We start from the raw sequence: 25,076 nt of genomic DNA on the forward strand, positions 1-25,076 counted from the left end.
TAGCGGAAGCCTCCAGGTCTCTAACGGCGTAATTTTCCTACCAATCACACTCGTAGCTTTTTTTTTTTTTTAGAAAATCAAAATCAAAATTGAAAAATGCGGGAAACACTGTACCGAAATACACACCAACTTCGCTTTGCCCGTCAAATACAGCGGCAAAACTACATTGCATGTGCATAACATTGGGTCCATCGCAGCGACGTGTACCGTCGTTGAAACCAAAATCACAACGAAAAAATGCTGGACCGAAACCATGAGCGCCAGTGCCCCCTCTAAAATGAAGGTTGTTTCACATCATGCGTCGCCCCGACAGATTTTATCGCAATTTCGACGACAAATTAAAGTATATATATATATATATATATATATATAGGGTGAGGTAAAAGGATTATCAAACGGCCACGAAGTTTTACAGAAGTTCAAAAAAAGACGCGGAAACAGATTTTAGGGAAGTTAAAAACACTAGTTTATTACATGGGGAGACGTTAAAAAGTAAAATGGGCAAGGGGTCGACGTTTCGACAGTGGCACTGTCTTCGTCAGGACAAAAGATGCGTAGCTGATTACACATTTCTTAAATAGGTTTGCTACATGACGTCATAATCGGTACGGGCGCGCCACAGGCGTTTGTCAGTGAGTCAGATTCGGGAATATTCCAGAAGGTCAAGTCCGGGTGGTGATGTCATTCGCCGTAGGTCACTGTCCGCTTTGGGGAAAATTCCGGGCAGGGTGAGCGCTCACCCTGCCCGGAATTTTCCCCAAAGCGGACAGTGACCTACGGCGAATGACATCACCACCCGGACTTGACCTTCTGGAATATTCCCGAATCTGACTCACTGACAAACGCCTGTGGCGCGCCCGTACCGATTATGACGTCATGTAGCAAACCTATTTAAGAAATGTGTAATCAGCTACGCATCTTTTGTCCTGACGAAGACAGTGCCACTGTCGAAACGTCGACCCCTTGCCCATTTTACTTTTTAACGTCTCCCCATGTAATAAACTAGTGTTTTTAACTTCCCTAAAATCTGTTTCCGCGTCTTTTTTTGAACTTCTATATATATATATATATATATATACCACGTGGGTGTGCTATGTCGCGAGGATAAGCAACAAGCTCTTATAAATGACACAAACATACAAACAGATTGTCTGTTACTGTAAGGACGTGACATATAACATGGCTCGCAATGCTGTTTTATTCTTCAAGCTGTGGAAGGAGCACCCGCTTCAGCAGTCACCACGCGCAATGTTTTCGCTTCGCTCCGCAATCGGAGAGAGCAGCCGTGAGACGGACGGCCCGATCTCGTCGCGTGACGTCAGCAGACCTGCGCGGCATCAGACCCGCGTCAACGCCACCTAGGTGCAGAATGCCTGCTTCACGCCAAGTCTCACTCCATTGCGCGTGGACATAAACAGTCGGGACGTCAGCCAATCGCAGCAGACGATTTCAAACCTTACCTTTCTGTGGCTAGGGGCCGTCCATCCGGCTCATGACGTCTTGTCTCCGCTGCCTTCGAGCCAGACAAACCAATAACGATTATCCTACGCTTATCAATATTCCAGACAGAGTTTCCCATAGAATCCCATCCTCTACTCTGCAATAAAGTCGCTGTATAAAGGGTAATACCCTCCCATTTCATGACATGACATGACTCCAACCGTTATAGATAAATGCAAAGTGTCCCGGTAAGGCGTACTTCTCGCGTCTTCGACAACTCATGGGAGAGAACGATATTTATTTATCTTGTTATCCATTTCATTTATATATCATTCGCTGTGATGACTGGCTCGGACCGTGGTATAAAGTGAATTTTGTTTTTACCACAGGGGTGACACAAACCCGCCATTGTTCTAACTACCCTCAAGCGGGTGCTTTTGGCAAGACTGCCATCTTGTCCTGGTCGCACGTCATAGAAAACGTCATTTTGAGGTCATGTGACTTTGTTTACGTGTCGGTTTGCCGCTTACCGAAATATTTCCGTCGTCATAATGCCAAGAGATGAACGTATTTTGCCAGCGTAAACAATGCGGTGCTTCTTCCGCAACATGGTAGCCCATTTCTAATTAGTTTAAGTGCATCGCATCGGCTCAGTGGGTCTTGACGCGCGGTCGTCATCACATCTTTGGAAGTCATCAACAATACGAGGGCTTATGTGCAAAACGCGTTTTAGTGCGAGATTATCGGATAAAAATAACTACCGTGATCGAAAGACATCCAAAACGTTGCACAGAAACAACAACCGCATTGTTTACATACGGTTTGGCCGCCGATCACGGGCGCCGGCATCTTTAAGGTCACGTGTGCCTTGACGTTTGCTGTGACGTCTGCGACCAGGACCTGTCCAGGATGCATTGCGTTCGCTCAGCACGTTTTCGTCTACGGAGCAATACATTGGATGCCACCCCTGTGGTTTTTACACTGCGCTGGAACAAAAACACGTCCACTTGACTAGCGAATTCTTCGACTTCACTTTGACTTCACTTTACACTCTTAGAAATGAACTTCACCACATAGCACGCTCCCAGCCAACCATCATCTCGAATGATATCATTATCTGCCCTGATTTGTTGAAAACGGGAGGCGTACGCCTTTTTTGTGACACTTATGCTGTTCATAATTGTCACAAAAAAGGCGTACGCCTCCCGTTTTCAACAAATCAGGGCAGATAATGATATCATTCGAGATGATGGTTGGCTGGGAGCGTGCTATGCGGTGAAGTTCTGTTTTAAAAGTGTAGGTCGAAATAAAAAAATAAAAAATAAACCACACTGGTCGCTCATTAATATATTACTGTATTTTGAACGGGGTTCTTGCGATACGTTATACCAAGCACCCTATAATGCTTTGAGGGAGTCTGCTTGCAGATTCTGGCACGCGGTAAGATTGTTTTTCCCTATACAGTCTGCAGCATATATTGGTGCATACTCTACGGCGCCGGTCACTAAAGTGGGATGTGCTTTCATGCATACAATTCAGGCGAACAACTTCCTTATGTATATGAGATGGCATTCTTTATGGGGGCGGCCGAAAATAACGACTTTACGTGCGGTGCCTTCAATCTAATTACCATTTAAATAGATACGGGATTTTCTGCGTGATCGGGCTCCACTTTCTTCAGTTTTATTCCGCCCTCTTTTCTTCCTAACTTATTCAGAGACCCGACGTGTCGAGCTGTTATTGTTCATCCTCATATGGCTGCGGCTATGTGAGCCTCATTCAATGTGGCCCTTATGAAACTACGCAAAGAAAAGGTAGGCATTATACATTATACGCACGTGTTGGAAAGTTAATTAAGGCAGTGAGGGAAACTGTTGAAGGGGCGGTCACCTTAAAAATTGAGTTTCCCCGTCCGTATAGAGTGCGCGTGGTGAAATTCACTCCAGCGAACATTTGGGGGACTCGTTTATTATGATTGAATTTTAATGCGTTCAATTAATTTTTTTCATCGCTCTCCCAGTTTCGGCATTGGCTTTTTCTAAACACAACGCCCTTCTTAGATGTCTAGCTCTTTCTTTTTTATGATTTTGTGCAGTAAAAAGGTTATTAGGCATTTTATAACGTTGGACGGAAAATAACGGTAACGAAAAAGCCTCCAGAGGAGGATACGTTAGTCTGTAGTTAGCAGTGCCGGAAGTTGCAGTATAGGAACCTGACGACATAGCCATGCGCCTGTTTGTATTAAAAAAAAAAGAAAAATAACAACAACAACAAAAAAGAAAGAACGAACGAAAACTAAACCACACGCGCACAAGATATGCCGCTGAAATACGAACACGACTTTAACATATAACAACGACTATAACAACTTTATTTTGGTAATAATGCGTGACGTGTTGTATCCGCCAGAGGCAATAATAGATTTTTCTCTGATGCGCATCCTGAAAGTATGTGTTCCCATACCGTAATCCCTGACCTTGGCTATATTAGATTTTAAAACTAAGTTTCGGCACACCGGGCCACACTAGATGGATAAAGGCATCCATATAGTGGCCCCTACGGTTTGGATACTAGACCACGTGAGTACTTCAAGCGAATGAGAACGCTGCAGCGAGCGCTAGCCTGCATATTAGAGTGTTTTAGTAATGTGTGCGCATTTACTTTACGTACGCGTCGAAATAGTGGGTGCACTTTCCGCATGCGCCTAGCGCGGCCTTGCGTTTAGCGCGTGCTCTGTGTGTACGCACTATGCCCTTGCGTACGCAAGGCGATTGCGTGCGCTGCAACTAAAACTCTCTAATAGGAGATACATTACTTCAGTCCTCTGCCCTTACGCTCACAGTAGATAAAAGCTGATAAGTTTACATTTTTCTGCTTATCTACTTCCCATTTCTCATATGTTCCTGTCGTACAGCGAAAATGAGATTAGAAAAAAAAAAAAAGTTTAAAGCCAAATTTTCCTGCTCCTCTTTTTCATTTTTTTTTCTTCGTCCCCCTCGTTGATCCAATTTCCGCCTTCATAAACAAACGTGTGCACATTGCCGCTCCATGTATATATATCTTCGCGACCCGGTGAGTGCCTGCAATACACAACAAAGAACTCGAAACGAGCCTTCGTATATATATTCGCTGGGCGCGCAAAAACAATTTGGATTCAATTCAGCCTAGTGTGGTCCCTATATTTTTCTTTAGGTCCGGGAATAAAATAAGCGAGGGCCCGTCGAGCTTCTTTCACTCTTACTGTTTATCTGTTTCCTTCTTTGCGCCGACGGCCTCTCATCGCTCCGGCGACCCCTGATCAAAGTGACAGGCGCAGGGATGCCGATCCGTGCAACTATAGAAAGAAGCAGTAAAGGAAAAAAAATAAGGGAAGAGGAGGATGAAAAGGGACGGAGAGGAATTTCTCACGTGTGAAGGAGGGCGGAGAGCCGAGACGTCGCGGTAGCACTCGAAAATTTCTCTCGCCAGCTCAAATATGTGCTTTCGCACTCAGCTGGGAGAATTTGTTCGGTTCCCACCACTTTTTTTTTTTTCACTTTCTTTTTCGTTTCTACCTTCGCGCATCTTCGGCTAAGCTGCACGATGTTGTCACTAACCTTTCGTACCGATTTTTTTCTCCCTTTTTTTCTTCGCTCTTCCGAGGGAAAACCACATTTCATGTTGTTTTTGTTTTCTTACTTCGTTCACACGCCATTCTGCGAAGGCGTTTTTAGGCGAGCGCTAATGCTCGAGCCGTGGGTCGGAATGTTCCCACTTATACTGCAGCTTTCCTGGAGAGAATTGGTTTCTTTGTGTGCGCGTAATGTTTCGGAGGGACACGTAATGCGATTTGTCGCCTCTTCGAAGCGTCGGCAGCGGGAAATAAATGTATTACGAGAAGTGTGTGAACGGAAAAGTATTACGTGGATAACATGGGACACGGATCAAGATAGAAATAAACAGAAAGGAAAGAGAGAGAGAGAGACTGAAGAAGCGCCATTTTTGATGAGATTAAGAAGCATATGTGATTGAGAAACTAACCGATCGTGATCAGGTTTGATTAATCCTCTGTAGTAATCTCGCACGGGGAATTCAAAAATTTCAACTGCAAAGTGATGTGTACATGTGTTCAGTCAGGCTCATTCTTGTACTCACAGCCAAACATTACCGTAAAGGTGGTTTCACCTTCGCAAGCCCCTTTCTACAGGAAAGCGCCCCATACAGGCGCGGTGCGCATCCTCCGCTCCGAAACACCCCCCCCCCCCCCCCCCACATTACCGTAAAGATGACTTCACCGTCGTAAGCCTCTGTCTGCAGGAAAGTGCCCCATGCAGGCATAGTGCGCATCTTTGGAAGCCGAACTTAAACAAACGGGCAGACTTATATCAAAAAACCTTCTTATAAAGACACGCATAAGTGTTTTCCCAACGTATTTAATCCCGTAGTATTTCACGATATATTATTATGATTCATCGCCACTACCTGAACGCTGACCGTTCTTACAATCAACGTAAAGGCGATGCACCGAGCAACGTAAAAAAGAAAAAGAGACAGAGAAAAAAAAAACTGACAATTTTCTTTGATCCCCCGCGGCATCTTTCTTTGAAACTGGGGATCGGTGTGAAGGACAAGCCTTCTCTCTCTCTCTCTCTCTCTCCTCGAGTGACGTGAGGCAGAGGAGCGCTAATGATTTTCAGATAGCGTTGTCATCCTTTCGGCCAACGCTTCTCCTAGGGGGATATTCATTGTCCTTATATCGGCAACACCTACGGCTCTTCTATTCACGAGGGCTTTCTATCACCGAGAGCTTATATATTTCCACTCTCCCGTCGATAGATTGCCATTTGGTAAATGGGAAACTATCTCGCGTCTGGTCGTGCTCTGCAACCGCTGTTTTTTGGGTTGTTCGTCTATACATATAGCGTCATTTGCAGGTGACGTGCGTTCGTGATACGATGTACATGAGAGAAGGTCAGAGCGCGGAGGTACGAGTATAGTCCTGGGTACTTTGGGTACAAACTTTGGGCGAGAAACTGCGTCCCGCTCGTTGGTGGTAGCGAGGTCGTGCTGAAGACTGGGAGGTCATGGGTTCGAATCCTACCACCGACTGCGCTGCCTGAGGTTTTCCCCGGGTTTTCCGAAGTCTTTCCAGATGAATGTCGGCACATTTCCCCCTGAAGTCGGCCAGGAACGCATACTTATCCCCCCTCCGTCATCAACCTCCTTCCTGTTGTCCTCTCTCCATCTGTCCACATGTGTACGCCGCTCATAGCCACAGTTGCTTCGCGGCGCTAACGCGGAATAAAAAAAAAAGTCGAGAAACTGTGCAGTGAAGTTTAAGTTTCGAAGCATATTTTCATTTTGTCGCGGTATACGGTTCTCGGAGGTCATTCTTACACGGAAGTACTTACAGAAGCTCCTCGCTCACCACGCCTTTAGCTTGCGCTTGAGAAGAGGTCCGTGCTGCTCCCACAGTGCCAGCGTGTGCTTGAGGTTACGTGTAGGGAGTTCATTTTGCTAGCTCGTGTGAAGAGCTTCAACGCTACATGTCACGGAGCGTTTTCCCGGCGGCGCTGGATGCTGGTGAAATGGAGCCGCCACGCTGACGCGTCGCCGTTTTTATGACGTGTCTGGATACTAACGGGAGCCTCAGGTGGAACACTCCTAATTCGAAAACTTTCCGTGGTCCGTTGACAGACCCTTTACTGTGGTCTTTCCTCAAGAATTCCATGATTTGTCAATAACAAAAAAGAAAAAAGCCTGTATAACTGCTTATTCTGCCAAACGCGTTTAAATGGGGTAGCTCTTTAGGGAAATCTTCCCGGCCCGCTTGCACGATTGTTGAGGAAATTCTTCAGTACCGTCCTCAGCAGCTTTACCATCGCTCTACGCACGGGACCAGCGGCATCCACCTATCCACTGTGCTTCGGGAACACTCAACGAAGATTTATGAGAAGAAGCAAATAAACAAAAGTGTATGCAGCACAGCACCGAAATTAACATCACACCTACCCCAAACCATGAACTAAGGGCGTAGACAGACAGCAAGCCATGACACACCGCTCAATAATAAACCGCGAGGACGTCAAATACCCGTTAACTGATGATGAGAGAAGGTTAGCCAGCTGTAGGACTCGAACCCACATCTTCTGGATTACCGGTCCAGGGCTCTACCAATTGAGCTAAGCTAACACGCCTTCTCAGCGACTTCCAGGGTGCGTACCCCACCCAGGGTGGTACGCACCCTGGAAGTCGCTGAGAAGGCGTGTTAGCTCGCCAGGCGGTTTTCGTTTCATCTTCCAGGCTTCGCGTCGGTCCCTGTATTGGGCTGTTGTTGACTCTCTTCCCCCCCCCCCCCTCCTTTCTACCGGCAGCTTTTCGGCTCGGGTCCGCAGGGGAAGGTGCTCGTGCGAGCCAGGAAGATGCCTGTAGAGGCTAAGGTCAAAGGCTTTTTCTTCCACCTACACACCGGCACTCTACCTGTGCGCGCTTGGCTGCGAGAACGAGGTTTCTTCGTGACTTTCAATAACTACAACTGTAGGCTCTGCCCAGAGGAGGAGACCATCGAGCATGCCTTCCTGTCTTGCAGGGATGCTTTCTTCTTCTGGGACGTCTTCCAGCGTGCCTTCAAGAAGAACATCTACCTGAGTGCGCGGGCTATTCGGTACCTCCCGATCCGTCCAGGCGGCGAGCTCCCGTGGGACGTACTTATTTTGTTAGGTTTGTACTCGTTGTGGATATCTCGTCGTATTAGAGATCGCAATGATCCTCCAGTCGGCTCCTGCCTTTCTTCAGGAGGTACGTGACGTCACTGTGTAGGTTTCTCCTCTCCCGAACAGGTAGTGTGGAGGACCCTATCTGGCTCAAAGTACTTGAGCTTGTTCTGTCAAGCCCCACGGAGTATTAATGGACTGACCCTGGTCCTCAAATCACACCCACACTTTTGTACATACTTCATCTCAAGCATGTATTCTTGTGTCATCCCTCTTAATCACATACCGCATCTTGCATTGTAAATAACATCTACGTCTTGAACTGTAACAGTGTGAAATAAACCGTTCTTGGAAGAAAAAAAAAATGTTAGCTTAGCTCAATTGGTAGAGCCCTGGACCGGTAACCCAGAAGATGTGGGTTCGAGTCCTACAGCTGGCTAACCTTTTCAGTGACTTTCATCTTTCATCGTTAATTTCTTAGGCATGTTGAGGCCTTGTATGTGATTGTCCCTTCTATGTTGTTCCAGCCTCAGAACATCAGTTCTCTCACCCGTTAACTGACACTACACCGAAAAGAGACAGTATATACTTCCACTCTTTACACTGAAGTGATTAGTGTAACACTATGGCGAGGCGCTTGAACAAAGTGTCATCGCTCCCTGACATTTTAAATCCCCAGATACGGCAGCCGTCCGCCGTCTTCCTTATATACGTATGTACTTTGCTGCGGGAGCCGTGGAAGTCAGCCAAGAACTGGAGGCGCATCAAAATCTGCTCTAATGCGCCGTATAATGCGATCGACTGCCGGATTTCCGACTCTTGTCTTCTTCTTTCTCTCGAATCTGCTCCCGTCCTTTGTTTCTCATCATGTACACCAGCATGGCCACCACATTTCATGGCCGACGTGTTTCTGACAGGCTATGGGTATTACTGCCTATAGCAGTATCGGATCCTCGTTTGGCGAAATACTTGTCGTAACTCTGTCTACGTTATGGCCTTGTTCGTGGGAGGTGGATATACGGAGCTTTCATCATCTCTTTATACAGTAAACACTCGTCGATGCGGGGGCCTCACGTGAGTTGTTCTGTTCGATGTTGATGGTAATAGGGGTGTTTCTCTCTCTCTCCCTCTCGCCGAGGAATCTATTAGTAATGTTTGGAACGATGTTAGTATCTCCAAGTTTGGGAAGCCAAAAAGGTTTTCTTTTCGAAGCAAGTTATCCGTGCTGTAATGAGATAAAATCCTGATTAGTGATATGTACCGTATTTTCACGCGTATTAGCCGCGGCTTATGCGCGATTTATTTTTTTCGCGGACGCTCTGCGGCTTATCCGTGGGTGCGGCGTATCTGGTGACTATTTTTCCCTGGTACTTTCCCCATACCCCGGGTTAAACGAAAGGGCCGACAGTGCCTCATGTTTTTCGGAACAGGACCGCCCTGCCAGTGCACGAACAATACCGAACAGGGGCGGGTCCACTCCACATTCGAGTGGACTGACCCGTCAATCCACGAAAAACACCCAACAAGGGCACAATCCGATCTTAGTAGAACACTAGAACTGACCTCCTTTGTTATACATCATGCCGACACCGGAATCTGGACAGGGTTTATGGCCTTCCCTACGGTCTCCTTTGTCGGCAGACCCACAGGAAGAGCTCAATACACCTGACATCGGGATAAAACGTGGTCAGCTAAGCGTCAGTTCTCATTTGACGAGAGCAGCAGCATTCGTGGACACGGGCACGGCAGTTAGAGGTGAGGCATGGCTCCAACGCTGAGGCACAGCCACGACAGCGGCTTCAAACTAAAAGTCGTCGACTTCGCGGACAAGTACGGGAACAGGACAGCTGACAGGGAGTACGGCGCTGACGAGCGTTGAGCGTCTCTGTTCATTTTGTATGTGCATCACTGGTTTAGCGCACAAAGCAGTCACGTCGTATTACCCGCGGCTTATCTGCGAGTGCGGCTTATCTGCAAAAACATTTTCAAAATGTATCTAAAAACGAGTCCTGCGGCTTATCTGTGGTGCGGCTAATACGCGTGAAAATACGGTACTAAAGTGACTTCGACTCATTGCACGCAAGGTGAAAGGTGTTTATAAAAATGATTTCACGGGTTCACCATGTCCTCGAATGCTTCCGAGTTTTCAGACCTAGCTTGCCCCAAGAAAAGAAGATAGTTGGAAGAAGGCAGGTAGTTCTTATATGCGAGTGTTCACAGAAACCCAGAGATGTTACAAATTTACAACATAACGTTTTTACGTAAAAATAAAAGAGAAATACCGTCCTTCCACCATATTTTCAATTCAGTAAGGGAGTATTGGCATAAAAACAGACAAAAATACACTGGTAAGTGTAAGACACAAAATAACTGATTGTAAAGCGCCCTGTAATTAAATGACGTTTCCAAAAAGTTGCGGTCAGTCACATATTAATATATGTGGCATTACTTTCACTGATCAAACGAAATATAGTACATCTCGCTGTGTCACACTCTCACCATGCACTAACACGGTGCGAATATTATGGATTCGTCAGAAATTCATTATGAATATCGAAAGAAATCTTCGCACACATCTAGGCCTAATCGAATGCACGAGGGCCGCTCATATTCAGGGTGTCCATGGCAAAGCAGACGACTCCCATTTTGTGCTCGTCACGTCTTTCTAGCCAGCGTCATCTTCTTTCTGAGTTGTACCCATGTCACGACGTGTCAGATGTGATGCATAGGTCTGCTCGTCCCCCCTCTTTCTAAGCGGTCACGTGCCCTCGAACTTGCTGGAACGGACGTGATATATATTCCGCGCACGTCGGCTTTGAGCCGCCATATTTGCTGTATGTGGTTGTTTCTACTTGCAATCGCACGTATATTGCGGATAAAGACATCCTATTTCTTATTTTTGTATTGGCTTCCCGGTTCCTGTTCGTAACGCCGGCTTGCAGACGACGAAATCCATGGCTGTCCCGCGCAGACGACACAGTTATAGGATGCAGACAAGGGTTTATAACGGTATATAAACGTTTACTGAAAGAGGTGAATGAGCTTTTGGTGTAGAATAGGCGAAAATTGATGTGTTTGAGAAAGTTTTGAGATTTCTTCCCCTGTCACTCTGCCACCGCGCACTTCGTCGTAACGGTACGGCGACGCCATTTTTCTTCACGTCGTCTGCTTTGAATCGTCGTCTGCTTTGAATGCACCCTCTTCTCCGCTTGAAGTCATTCAACTGCGAAGGAAGCAGAAGCGTGCACTGCCGTGAGAGAACGTTTTCTCGCATTCACTTTAGTGCTTCCCGTCGCGTATGGGAGTCACATGAGACAGCCAAAAGAAAAACGAAAATGCTCTAGAACCCAGAGCGAGCCAGAACACACGCACGCGTGCATTTACTGACTGGAAGGATTTTGTTGGCTTCCTTATGAGTACATGCGTTGACATCTTACGCGGAAGCGTTTTGGGTTTAAACAGACGTGCTTCTCTGTTCTCAACATTTGATGCCTGTGAACTAACAGCGTGATGTCTCGAAAAAATAATTATGGCATGAGTATAGGAGGCTGCACATTTTGTGAACGACACGCGGAGACACGGTACGCGTCACGACAAATGGCCGCTGACGTCTTCCAGCACAGAAAGATTATGACTGCAAGTGGATGCCTTTATGGCTGATGGTGGCTCGTTACTGTGGCTACGGCCGCTGAAGGCATGGCTGTGATTGGCGGGACTCGTCCCGTGCATTATCAGACCTCGTTTGGTTCAGATTGCGTTGGTCGAATACACATCTGCGTGAGCAATGTTACCATCTGTTTACCAGCACGAGCGGTTGGTTTCCCACATTACAAGCTATTTCGGTGATGTCCTTGCACTTTTAGCCAAAAGAAGGAACAACGACATACAACATATATACTTTTGGCGTACCGCATTTGATTTTCCAGAAACACTTTCGCTGCCGAAGCTGCCAGTGGAATATAACAGCAACAACGTAAACGCACGCCATCCAACAGACACAGCACAACCACATACCAACCTGAAGACAAAAGATTTCTTACCCACATTTAAGGCGAGATGTTCGTAACAAAAAAGCAAAAGACAATGACAGGTGAGCTCGGAGCAAGAATATTTTACTCCGCGTGTTTCGGCATAATGCGTTGATGGTATCTACTCAGAGATGCGGACGAGGCCTAAGTGCTCAGATAAGCTCGCTGCATAGTGCGCACCCATTTTTCAGCGAGTATTTTTCACTGCTAAGCATTTAAGGAGGGCTTGAAAACGGGTCCTTACCTAAGTGGCCATTAAGCAACGCGGTGCGCTGTTGAAATGCGTTTGAAAAACTGTCCGAAATCCCGTGGAGATTGCAGCGATCGTCTCCACCGTTGGATATCCTGGTCGGCATGTTCGGTTCGTCGTCCATTCTCTGCGACATGAAAATGAAAGGAACATACTTTTTGCGACTGCGCGGCATGTCTTTTATAAAAAAAAAGCACACCGCAACACTCAACACAGCACATCAGCAAAGACAGGGAAGGCTGCCATAGAGACCATGTCGATGTATCGCACTATATAGACATGATATCAATGAGACATTTATCAGTAGATGTTATCAGTTTGGTTCTGGCTTGGATGGCTCCGAAGAATGGCTATCAAACATTAATAAACGATGACGATGATCATGGATGTTGATGTTGATAATGGCGAAAAAATCAAAATAAAATAAATAAAGTAGTAATGAATCTTCTTGAATCTCCGATGATGGCTTGTTACCAGCACATGCTGATGTAGTCCAGCCCAGAATATCCCTATTTTTTCCTATTTCCTATCCCCCCCCCCCCCAGTATCATGATTCTTTTTGACTCTAAAGTATATGTCAGGGTAAGAGCCAGGACTTTTTCTGGGAGAGGGAGGGGGTCCTGCCTTGGACAGCATCCTGCTACACTATCTAAGGTCAATTGAAGCTCACTGTATAATGACAGTGGTGGAAATTAGAATTACTTGCACAAAACGTACTGGTGCGGCGGGCAATCTCTCGTGCAGAAAAGCAGCTTTCATTGGCTGCCAGTCTTCGACGTCACATGGCTCCTGCCCAATAGTGAGTCTCGCGCCCTCTTTTTTCCTTCTTTCTTTTCGCAGTTCTGTTTTGCGCCGCCCTTTCTGCGTCTCGACAGGTTGCTCTCGCTAACAGACGATTTTCAGCAGCCAATAAAAGTGCTCCACTGACCTGACACCACCGCACGCGAGGATCGAGTAGCAGTGCGAGATCGCTGCCGCTGCGCGTATACCTGTAAGCTAATTTTCTCTGGAAATTCGCACACCACAAAGGAAATATTTCGCGTGATAACTTCTGAAGGCAGGAGTATATTCATGTCACGCGGTAAAAAAAGAAGAAGAAGAAAACAAAAAAGTACATGTAAAGTGCCGGCCATGCTCCTTAAAAACTCAACGCCCATAACATCTCGAGAGAGTGATTAGAGACGTTGGCTGTTCTGATAGTCCACATCCTAAAAACAGAACTTCACCGCATAGCACGTTCTGCACCAACCATTGCTACAACTGATAGGATTATCACTTCTGATTCGAAGAGAGAGAGAGAGGGGGGGGGGGGGGCGTACGACTTTTTGTTTGAGTTTGGACATACGATAATTGACACAAAAGGCGTACGCCGCCTCTCTCTTCAAAACGGGACCGATAACCCTAACCATTCGTGGCAATGGTTTGCGCACAGCGCGCTATGTGGTGAAGTTCTGTGTTTAGGATGTGGACGTTTTCACGCAACACAAGAAGCTGAAAGTGCGAGTGCATTTTGAGGTGGGGGCGTAGATCAAGGCTGTTTTTTTCTTCGTGGGTATCTTTGCGAAATGAAGCACCGAACTGATAAACCACCTCCCTGCCACCCCCATGTATGTACTGCTTGCGACACACTTGACAGAAATTTCGAGCCGTTCCCGAAGTATAGCCTACCAATTGAATCACCTATCAAATACTACTAGACATGAAGCGGCAGTAGCGGGAGAATGGCGCGACCCTGCTGCGTACAGCATACCGGCATCCCAGTCAGGGATTTCCCTACACCCCCCACAGGGGGGTGCACACCCCCCTGCATTTTTCTAACCCCCCCCCCCCCCTGAAATTTCTCAGGTGACCCCACCCAGCTCGGTCACCAACACGTTCTGGTAGTGAGTCCGGCGCAGCGAATTACATCCTGTACAGTCAAACTTATGCTGTAGGACAACAGTCATGCAGATGATCGTACCATGCATTTGTCCAAAATCATTTGAAAGTGACTGTTCAATGCATATATTGCGCGCATATACGAGCAAAAATGCGTGTGGGCACGCAAACTCAAAGTGGCTCATCAAGAACCATTTGCGCCCAACTCAATCAAGCAAGGTATTCCGCTTTTTTCGTCTAGGGTTTTCACCTTTGGTTGCTAGGGGTTCATTGAGCTTCGTGAGACAAGTTGCGAGTGTTTTTTCTTTGTCGGTCGTGCAATTATGCATCTTAATGTTGAAATGCCGTTCATAATGAATCTATATTCAATTGTACTGTGTTCGAGCGTAATAACATGTACAAATAAAACGGGAAAGCTGTGCAGATATGTCACCATTGTGCCACGATTTTTTCAGTGTCTAAGAAAAATTCCGTAAGTGAAACCTTCACCAAGCGTACCCCCCACCCCCCCTTGAAAGCTCGGCACCCCCTCAGCAGTGAATTTCTGGGGAAATCACTGATCCCAGTCAACCTCACTATAGGCGACACTGTCGCTAGTTGACCAATCCAGACAAGTGTGTCACAAGCAGTACTTGAACTTCAGTACACTGCGCTCCTTGGGTTGTAGCCGATACCGAACTGGTATTACTGCGTTATCTGATACTTCGATCATGGTCGGTTCCGCCGTAACTTTCATGTTATACATTCCCACAGAGAGAAAAGATAAACAAACTACAGAAAGAAGGAAAACAAAGTGTGTTTCTTTCTCGCAGTCTTCGTAGCTTTCTCCCAGGTTCCCACTTAACGCTCAGCTTTGATAGGCAGTAAACACAATTCAGGCGGAGGCATCGTCGCTTCAGTACTCAATGGAAGACAATCGTATATAGGATGGAACAACAGCCAAACAACGAACGCTTGCTCGTAAAAGGTGCTGCGTGAGCTGCTTCGGTTTGCGGTCCCCTTTCGAAATTAAGCCGCCCGGCCGCGTTTCGTGCACCCGTAAAAGCTGTTAGGGTCTATATACGCACGCCGACCCAAATTGCAGTGCGCGGCTTTATTTTTAAGCTCAATTGATGGAGCTTCGCTTTCGCTTCGGTCAAGATAAAAAAAGGCGAAGGATGTAGAGTAGGATTTTTATGAGGTTTCCTTGTTTTATTTTTATTTTTTGAAGTCTCTATATAAACTAATACTGTCGTAGCTCGTGTTTATCCCAACACCAGATATCCTTGCGCCTCTTACCGGCCTCTATACCTCTCGCGTAGACGACCACGACTCTTATCCTATCCACGTCGTACATTGTGCAGATCTTTGTTTGTCGGTTTTCTTTCTTTTAAGGTGGAGTCCCCCTTTTTTTCCTGTTCCTCTTATCATCATGTCCCCAAGCATGTAACAACCACAACGTTCACCGCAAGCTATATGCCTCCTGAAACGCAGAATATTATCGATCCTATATATTATCCTATATATATCTGTCCTATATTTAAAGGTTGCAAAGTAATAGAGACCAGGCTAACCTCTTTCTCACATTCCATGTTCCACTGTGGACTCCACATCCTTCACCACATCGTGACGTATTTATTCGTGAACTGTGACGCACTCCGGGCGTGTGGAGGACACTAAACGTCTACTGTGTGTTCTGTCAACGCCACCTGGAGGCTATAGAGCTAAGCCTGGTCGCTTAAACGCAGTGACATAGTCATTAAGGGTCCACCAATCACGACGTGCTTTCGGTGGCCGTAGCTATGGAGATGAGTACCCATCAGCCGGAAGGGCAGCCATGCCTGTAGATTAGATTAGAAGTAGAAAGAAAAAGAAAACTTAGGAAGATCCATTGGTGAATCCCGGTGCTGCCTGTGCTGTCTGGGGTTTTTCCTGGGTTTTCCTCAGACGCTTTCAGACATATGTCGGCACAGTTCCCTTAGAATTCGGCCCAGGACGCACATTCCCCAGGGCGTCAGTCGTGACGTTGCCTACATATGTGAGGCCGACAACGGCGAGCCCTTTCACCATCACCACCACCACCACCACCACCATAAGCCTTTGATTCCTTCTTTTGTTTCCTTCTTTCGGTTCACTAGAGCATTTCTTACATTTCTTATGTCCAAATGCAGTCTACGAGTTCTTCTGGGGGAGGGTCCTTATGGGGAGACACCAGAAGGGCTTTGTGGTCGGTGAAGTGGCACGCCATGTACAGCACCCGTCGTTTGGTAGACGTGGTCCACACACGTTCTACGTTCGGTCAGTGGAGATGGATCATTTGGGGACGGCAGAACGGACAAAGCGCAGAGAACGCATATCTCGGGTGTACTGGAAGTCTTTCACATCGTCTTGGTTGAACTCTCCCACCATGACGACCCATTCCTGGGTAAGCACGACGCGGTCCATCATGTCGTTTACAGCGGTTGCCCCGTGCTTGTGTGTAATCCCTGGCTGCAGGTACACAGCAACGACGTTGAGAGCCGTGGGAAGGCGTACGGCACAGGACTCAACGTATTCGTGAACGTTGCTGCGAATCTCTCGAGGTGTAATGCTGATGCTTAGCCCTGTCGCTTAGCCCTCTTGGCTGCTACCACAGCCTCTCGAAGTACTGGGTTTACATCCGGTCGAACTCATTTTGCCCCTGCATCCGTCGCGCGAAGTTCGGCATCTGCTCTACGTTTCTTGCGGCGCATTTCAGCGTGCCGTGCAAGCCGCTGCTTTCGTTCTTCCTCGATCTCGTTTTCGCGCTTTCGGCGTCGACGGTGGCGTCCGCAGACAGACGTTGGTTACGTACGTTGCTGGTCAGTCCCGGCATCCCGTCGCCGTCGATCACATTCTGTTTTCCTTTGTCGTCTACTTGGGCCCGGCACTTGGAATTTGTCATCGCTCGCCACCGCAGTCGTAAAGAAGAATTCCTTCTCCACCGCCTACTACGACTCAATGTTGCCCGTACACCCTCACTTATCTTCAAAATGGATCGGCTAAATTCACCAAACTGCAATGTCTGTGGCGTGTCTGTTTGTGGCGTCTGTGGACACTAACCCCTGCGTTGTCAACAGCACCTTCACCATAGGAACACCCTCCGTTGCCGTCTGCTCCAGATTGGGTAACGACTTTTCTTTGGCCGCTCTCCTTGGCCCCGTCCTGCACCTTAACCAGTGGGCTGTCACTGCCGCTCTCCTCGGTTTTCTCCGAGCCTCGGGACTCGTGAATGTGAATGTGTTGTATGGATTATCTCAAACTATGGGCTCTATGGGGAGCTGTTGGAGTCTGGCGAAGGAGTGAGAGGAAACATTAAAGGGAAAGTTCGCTCCATGACGTCTTTGGAATAAATATGTTTCACAGTAGCATCTTTCACTCGAAGTTGGCATATTTCCAGAGTTATTCGTATTTTGTCGTGATATAGGCCTCGGCGGGGGGACCCGCACGTGCGGGTAAGAGCAACCGGAGAATATGCTCATAGAGCTGAGCGCGGGTGCGGGTATACCCGCGGGTACCCGCAGTTACCCGCACATTGTCACGATTTGCGGGTAGGAATTCGCGATCGCTGCGGGTAGCCGGTAAAATGCGGGTATACCCGCATTACCCGCACTCCATGGCCAACTAAGAGATCCCTCTCTGTTACACGCGAGCTCTGCAGTGCCCTATGTCGTTGGCCGTATAAATCCATGAGCCAGACTGCAGCAGGCAAGTGCTGGCGGGCGAGTTCGATTATTTGTGCAGACATATATGGTTCTTTGTTGAATTGCAGTTTTATTGGCATACGATTGAAGCCGTCCGAGACACGTAGCCAACACTCAGGATTTCCATTGTTTTAAAATAGAAACAGCGGTGAAAGTGGACGAGGAGACAAGTGGACGTTCAATAACGAACAGAAGGAACGCATCCATTGATTTGGGGTAAGGCTGGTGTATCGTGCCCGCATCGTCATCTTCATCACCCAGAGAGTGAACAAGAAAACGGGGGTTCGAGCTGGCGGCTGAGCGCGTGTATACCGCTCACTTCCCCATGCGGGTCCCAATGCGGGTATACAGACAGCACTGCGGGCGCGGGTCGCCCAGATTATATTCTTGCGGGTGCGGATGCGGATCACACACGCGCGGGTACTGTGCGGGTGCGGGTCCATGTTTGCTTACCCGCACACACCTCTACTCAAATGTCTCGCGAAACCTTTTTGCGACGTATCAGCGTCCCACACATAGTCATCACGTATCCTCTACAGCTGCCAGACGCAAAGAATTCTGTAGTGGGAGAGAAGGAAATCATGGGCCAAGGCCACGCCCACGCCCACATCTTTGCCCTGGCTTCGCGCATACGTCTCTCTGCACGCGAATTTCAAAGCATGGCGGATTCATATGGTTTATAATGCCGATAATACATTATAGACATCGTTCCCTAGGCCGTTTGCGTCACTTTACCACCGGCTCCGCCTCAACGTGCCCTACAGCCGACGTCTCCTTCACAAGCTTGGAAAGGAGGATTCGGAGGAGGTGGAAAGTGTGTGTGACTGACTGACTGAGTGTCTTCGTCACTCATAGGATTTATTGTATTGAGACAATTGTGTTTTCCTAAGTGATCTGGAGTAGCCGGCTCTCGTAATGAGTGCCTATTTCCCCATTTTTTTCTTTTCTCATCAACTCAACTCAACTCAATAAATTATAGAGCTCGAGTCAGCGAATAATGAGGCAGGGACTCAGTAAACCAGGAAATACACTGGGGAATGGGGAAAAAAAAAACGAACTGATGCTTGGAGTCGGAACTGTCCCTTTAAAAAGGCATCCTGCATCGAGGTTGACACTAGCGACACCTTGGAGGCAAGCTCGAAAGCATATCCTTTCCCACAACTCCGCCACGTGAATGAAATCAAACAGCTCCTGAAAGAGCAGTCTCTGAAAGAAGAGCAAGCAAGTCTTTCTATAAAACCAATGAATAATTGAGGCGCGGATCATGGTGTTTCAGTTGCCCCGACACATGTGCAATGCAATGATGATCTTGTTCATCATCTCCTCCTGTTTTCGCTTCGCTGCTTTTCTCGATCCACGCTGTATAGCATTCGTTTTTAGTATCACACTGATGAACCGATGATTGAGCACTGATTGCTTCTAACCGTCATTTTCCTATTTTCTTATCATTCGCTCGGGAAGTTTAGATTGAAGGTCCTTGAAAGAGCCCCCTGGATCGATGCGCCATAATTACGAAATAATTACTTTTCTTTTTGCTTCCGCTCTTTCACTTCCTGTCTGGCCGATAACGTCTTCATCAGTCAATTTTCTTTTATTGCTTGATTTGTCTCTTTTTTTATCTGGGGAGAGGACTAAATGGGTGGTGGTGGAGATGGGAACCAGAGTACTTTTTTAGTGCCTCCGTGCTGTGTGTGAAATACTGGGTGAAATGGTGCTTTGAAAAGATTCTAAAGATTTTCTTTGAGCTATAGCTACATATAATGAATTTTTTCACGGTTACAACCAGAAAAGAAAACTGTTTATACTGATAAAAACAGCGCTTTCACGACACGGACTAAAAAGGGAGACACCAGAGACAGGGCGACGCTGAACATTCAACTATTGGAAAGTCGGTGCAAAAGTCTGCTTAAATACTTCTCAAATAAATGAACTGCGTATTAATGTATTCTGAACTGACGTCCTTTCCTTCTTCTTCTTCTGTCTCTCTCTCTCTCTCTCCCCCTCTTTTTTTTTTTTTTTTTTTTTTCTACTCTGACACGGAGAGGGAAGCGGGAAAGATTGGAAGTTGATGTTGATGTGTTGATGTTGACGAAAAAAATGACAGTGAGAGATTGAATTCGTCACAATAAGTGAATTGGAAGTTGAATAATTGAGCGCGTGTACCGATTGTCCGTATAACAAGGTCGAATACCTATTATGACTTATTATACATAATAAGTTATTTCACGGTCTCTAAGGATGTGTAAGCGGCGGTGAATCGCCCACCTGATCGTTATCCAATGTTTATTTGCGTGTGTATGTCTCTGCTCTGTCGCACAGTGCAAAGAAATACGAATTTTTACGTGAACTCTAAAGATCAGTAAATGGGCCTTGCTCCATTGTGAGGACGAAGCAACAAAGGATAACGAGGTTAAAGGAACGGACATCTACCAGGAGTGACCTCCAGATTCGAAGTATAATCATCTGTCACACAAAGTCATCGTCGAATTCAAAACGTCAAAATTGCCTCAGCGAAGGGATCGCCAAACGTATACTATATATATATATATACGTATATAATATATATATATATTATATATTTATATATAATATATATACGTCGTATCTGTAATATATATACGTATATATATATATATTTATACGTAAACGTATAGTACATGCGCGCTCAGTACAAACTACCCCACTTCGCAAGTTTGCTCAGTGTTGTATATACGTCCACATATGATCGAGCTCAATGATTGCATGCGTACTCCGGAGATTTGACAGGCGTCTTCATGACGAATCAAGTGACGGACTGCACTAAATCACAAAATTAGAACTCTTGTGCAGTTATACAACCACACGGAGTAAGTGCGTGCGTTGCGATTCTTAGCCACTTTTTATGGCGGTGATGAAAAAAAAAAAATAGCGTGAAGCGAATGATGCGAAGAGTTAGCAGAAGCAGAAACGAATGCTTCTCCTTCAAGAGATGAATGGGACTCATAGAACAACGAACATTATTGGCCCAAAGCCAACGTCTGAACTGGCCATGATAGATTCGCCTGGAGTTTTATTACATTTCCCTCGTACGATGAAAATGGACAGGCAGCACACAACCAGCGATGTGTGTGAGGTAAATTCCTTCCCTTGCCACGATGAAGCGCAACAAAAAGCAACTACTGAAGAACAGTCCTTGTTATTTGTTGTTCCTTCAGGACCTTTTTGCTTTGCTGTGCACGTGGGGCTGCTAGAATTTCCTCTTCGACGTTAAATAACTTGTACGGGTTCACACTGTTCCTGAAGTTTCCAGTACTATTGGGCCTTCCGCCGTGTCGACACTGATCTGGTTGGATAAATGAGTGATTCTATATAGCAGGGATGCTGGGAAGCTCAAATCCTTCATTTTTTTTCCCCCGTGGGGCGTCTACACTCTTAAAAATGGACTTCACCACATAGCACGCTCCTAGCCAACCATCATCTCGAATGATATCGTTATCTGCTCTGATTTGTTGAAAACGGGAGGCGTACGCCTTTTCTGTGACAATTATGAACAGCATAAGTGTCACAAAAAAGGCGTACGCCTATCGTTTTGAACAAATCGGTGCAGATAAAGATATCACTCCCGATGATGGTTGGCTAGGAGCGTGCTATGTGGTGAAGTTCATTTTTAAAAGGCAAGCCGGTTTACCACCACCACCATTTTTAAGAGTGTAGTTTCTATGGTATTTTTCTGCAATGGATGTTCTCGAAAGTGCAAAGTTAACAACATTTTCTGACAATGATGTAGAGTTGGGCTAGTTGGTATGACATCACTGGAAGAAAACAGCGCAAGAAGGCGAGGACAGTGTGACACGATACAAGCGCTGACTAGCAACTACAGGTTTATCGAGTTGAAAAACGTTTAAATACACAAGATAAAGCCAGATCATGGCATGTGCCTTTCAAGAAATTGGACTCCTTTATCATAGAGGCTGACAGATGCCTGGATAACACACATTTTTTTCTTCCCGATATGATGGGCTTCAATTATTTCAATTTTCACCGCGATACAATTAAAGCCTATCATATCGGGAAGAAAAAAGATATATGTGCTAGTCAAGCGTCTGTCAGCCTCTGCGATAAAGAAGTTGACTTTCTTGAAAGGCACATGCCATGATCTGGCTTTATCTGGTATACATGTATTTAAATGTTTTTCAACTCGATAAACCTGTAGTTGCTAGTCAGCGCTTGTATCGTGTCCCACTGTCTTCTTCTTCTTCTTTTTTTTTTTCTTGTTCGCGCCGCGAAGCAAATGTGACTACGAGCGGCGTACAGATGTGGGCAGATGGAGAGAGGACACCAGAAAGGAGTAGGGGACAGAGGGGTTAGTATACGTCCTGGGCCGACTTCAGGGGGAACTGTGCCGACATTCGTCTGGAGTGTCTTCGGAAAACCCAGGGAAAACCTTAGACAGCACAGCCGGTGGTAGGATTTGTCCTCGTTTGCTTGCGCTCTTTTCTTCCAGTCAATACTTTCTGCTCTCGACAACGCATATGGTAACGTGAAACTATTGAATGTTGTTTGTGGCAAACGATATTTGTATGAATTAGCAAAAAGTTTACGTAACATCTACCAGCCCGTGCCGCACCATGCTGATGACTGCCGATATCTCTGCAGAAGAAATTGCATATAGCTTGACCTGTGATAGCGCCTTTGCGCCTTTAATATGAGGTGTGGATGCCTGTGGAGAGACCTTCCCATAAAGACGGCGTGGTCCCATTTCCCGAAACTGCAATCGTTAACATGCTCGTCCCCGCCGAGTGACCTCGCCATCTCAGTGCGAGTTCTCCACTCTTCTTATCGTGCACCGGAAATGCGATTGCACCCTCTCTGACCCCGGAAGTGATGTAAGACAGGTGCCTTGTGGAGGCTCATATCACTTTTTATATCTCGTTTCTCTTTCTACATACTTTCTTACGCGTCACTGTATAGCATCGTCTGCTTTCCCACTGCTTCTGCAAGAAGAGTGCATGCTTGCATCTAATCGAAGGAATGTGATTTTTTTTTCAAGAAAAATAGCAAAGGTCAGTCAAGCTGTAATTAAACGTTCTATTCAGTTTAAAAATATATACATATATATATCGGCAGCATCTTCTGGGCATTTGTGCCAAGCGCGTTTACAGGCGGTAGCTTTTAGGGCCATCGGTGACGGTAAATTTTTGGCCACGTGGTCCTACAAAGTTACGGACGGACCTACACGGTGGAAGCTATTACATTTTAACTTTTAAAAAACTGGCTTCGTATTTCGAAGCTGTGCCAAAAGCGTTTAAATGCGGGAGCTTTCTAAGGCCATCGCTCACTGTGAACTGTTTCTGAAATGCTGTTGAACGTTTATTTCTATTTACTCTTTATTGATTGAAAATTTTTAATATCGTCTAAAATGTTTCTCTCTCTTCTTTTTTTTTCTTTCTCTTTTTCATACGTACTCTGGTGATTACAAAATCACGTCACGTGGTGTCACGTGGCCCTGTAAAGCCACCGACCGACCTACACGGTGGTTCGTCCTAAGCTACGTAAAAAGACAAAAAGGGAAACGAAGAAAGGAAAAGACAACGCAGAGATCAACGAAGAGAAAGAAGAAAACTCACCGGTGGTTCGTCACTGATTCAAACTAATTCATCACTCGTGCGGTTCACTAATTCAGGGGCTGTTCAATGTTAATTCATCGAACGGTTAACACGGTTAAAACTGGAATTCCGGTTACTAGGCCCGCGTTTCACACACTGACGTTTTTCTCGACCCTGTTTTTAACTGAGCCAAAACGGATCCATTGGAACATCGGGAGCTCGATTGCCTTTAGGTTCTATTTTTGAAGCAAACGCACGACAAATACGGTAATGTTAAAACCGACGTACCTTCCTGTTCCTTTAGAGGTTGCGTGCGCTCTGACGTCACGCGCTTTCATTCCAAAAAGCAGCATAACGTCAAGAAAACTTCCGAGTTATTTTAGTCCTTCTGGTGATCGTGTTACCGAGAAAATCGTTTGAAGCCCGTCGTTCGAAAACTTTTTAAGCCCATTCCTGCGCAGAAAGGTTAAAACTGCTCGTCGGGCACTACGAATTATGTGGACTTGAACGTTAATATAAGAGGAAGTCGGAGGTTTTCCACGGGGACAGACGTCGCAAATCAAAGTCGTCCTCCACCAGCGGTCGTGCTCTATACTGGGAGGTGGTGGGTTCGAATCCTACCACCGGTTGTGCTGTCTGAGGTTTTCCTTGGGTTTTCCGAAGACTTTTCAGACGAATGTCGGCACACAGTTCCCCCTGAAGTCGGCCCAGGACGCATACTATAACCTCCCTGTCCGCTACTCCTCCAGCCGTCCTCTCTCCCACTGTCCACATCTGTACGCCGCTCATAGCTACAGTTGCTTCGCGGCGCTAACACGGAATAATAAAATAATAATAATAATAATAGTAAAAAAGTCGTCCTCCGTTGTTTACCTCGGGAGACGCGAAGACAAATATTTTTGCTACGACCTGCTCTACTGAATGAGCTCTGCCTCTGCAGAAACGTCTTGACACCCTTGGACTTTGATATTGTCTGTAACTGTAACCCTTGAACTTTACAAGCACAGTGACTTTGATGATGATGATGATGATGATAGGAGAAAAAATGGAGATGTGAGTACAGTGACTTTATCTATTACATATGCGTCAATACTGCTTCGAATGGTCAGCCAGTAAATGGACAGGAGTGTATTTCTCCGCATTTCTCCGTTCCAATTTGCTAGTAGAATCGTCCTGCATGATGTACTTCATAACAATGAAGAGCGCTGTCTAAAGATTGCACAATAGACAGGGGGAAAGAAGTATTGCATATGAGTTATCCATCTTTATAGCTACGCGCCTATACGCCTGGAAATTTACGTATTGTATAAATGGTCTGCATTTCAAAGCTCTATACAGAAAAAAATTCTGATTGAAAAAAAAAAAGTGTAACGGTGAAAAACGAAATACAAAAGATTCTATTCTGAATTCCACAGAGAAAATCCTATCTGCTTTCACTTTATCACCCAACTTTATGAGATTCTGGGGGAAACAGGCTGGAGTGTGGATGCCTTTGCTTGGAT

At 46.2% G+C, this 25,076-nt stretch overlaps 1 protein-coding gene and 1 long non-coding RNA gene across 3 annotated transcripts in view; one reads left to right on the forward strand and one right to left on the reverse strand.

Moving 5' to 3' along the window:
• LOC135394757 (uncharacterized) overlaps window positions 1-25,076 on the forward strand; it is a 96,712-nt gene that overhangs the window by 50,840 nt on the left and 20,796 nt on the right. The gene's annotated exons all lie outside the window — the stretch shown is intronic.
• Window positions 11,165-23,766, reverse strand: LOC135396188 (uncharacterized). Its single transcript, XR_010423348.1, has 3 exons — window positions 23,596-23,766; window positions 12,405-12,537; window positions 11,165-11,355 (listed from the first exon to the last, which is right to left on the reverse strand). It is a non-coding gene; the product is annotated as an uncharacterized LOC135396188 (long non-coding RNA).

The sequence above is a fragment of the Ornithodoros turicata genome, chromosome 5 (assembly GCF_037126465.1).
Source record: "Ornithodoros turicata isolate Travis chromosome 5, ASM3712646v1, whole genome shotgun sequence".
In the NCBI taxonomy this organism is placed as follows: domain Eukaryota; kingdom Metazoa; phylum Arthropoda; class Arachnida; order Ixodida; family Argasidae; genus Ornithodoros; species Ornithodoros turicata.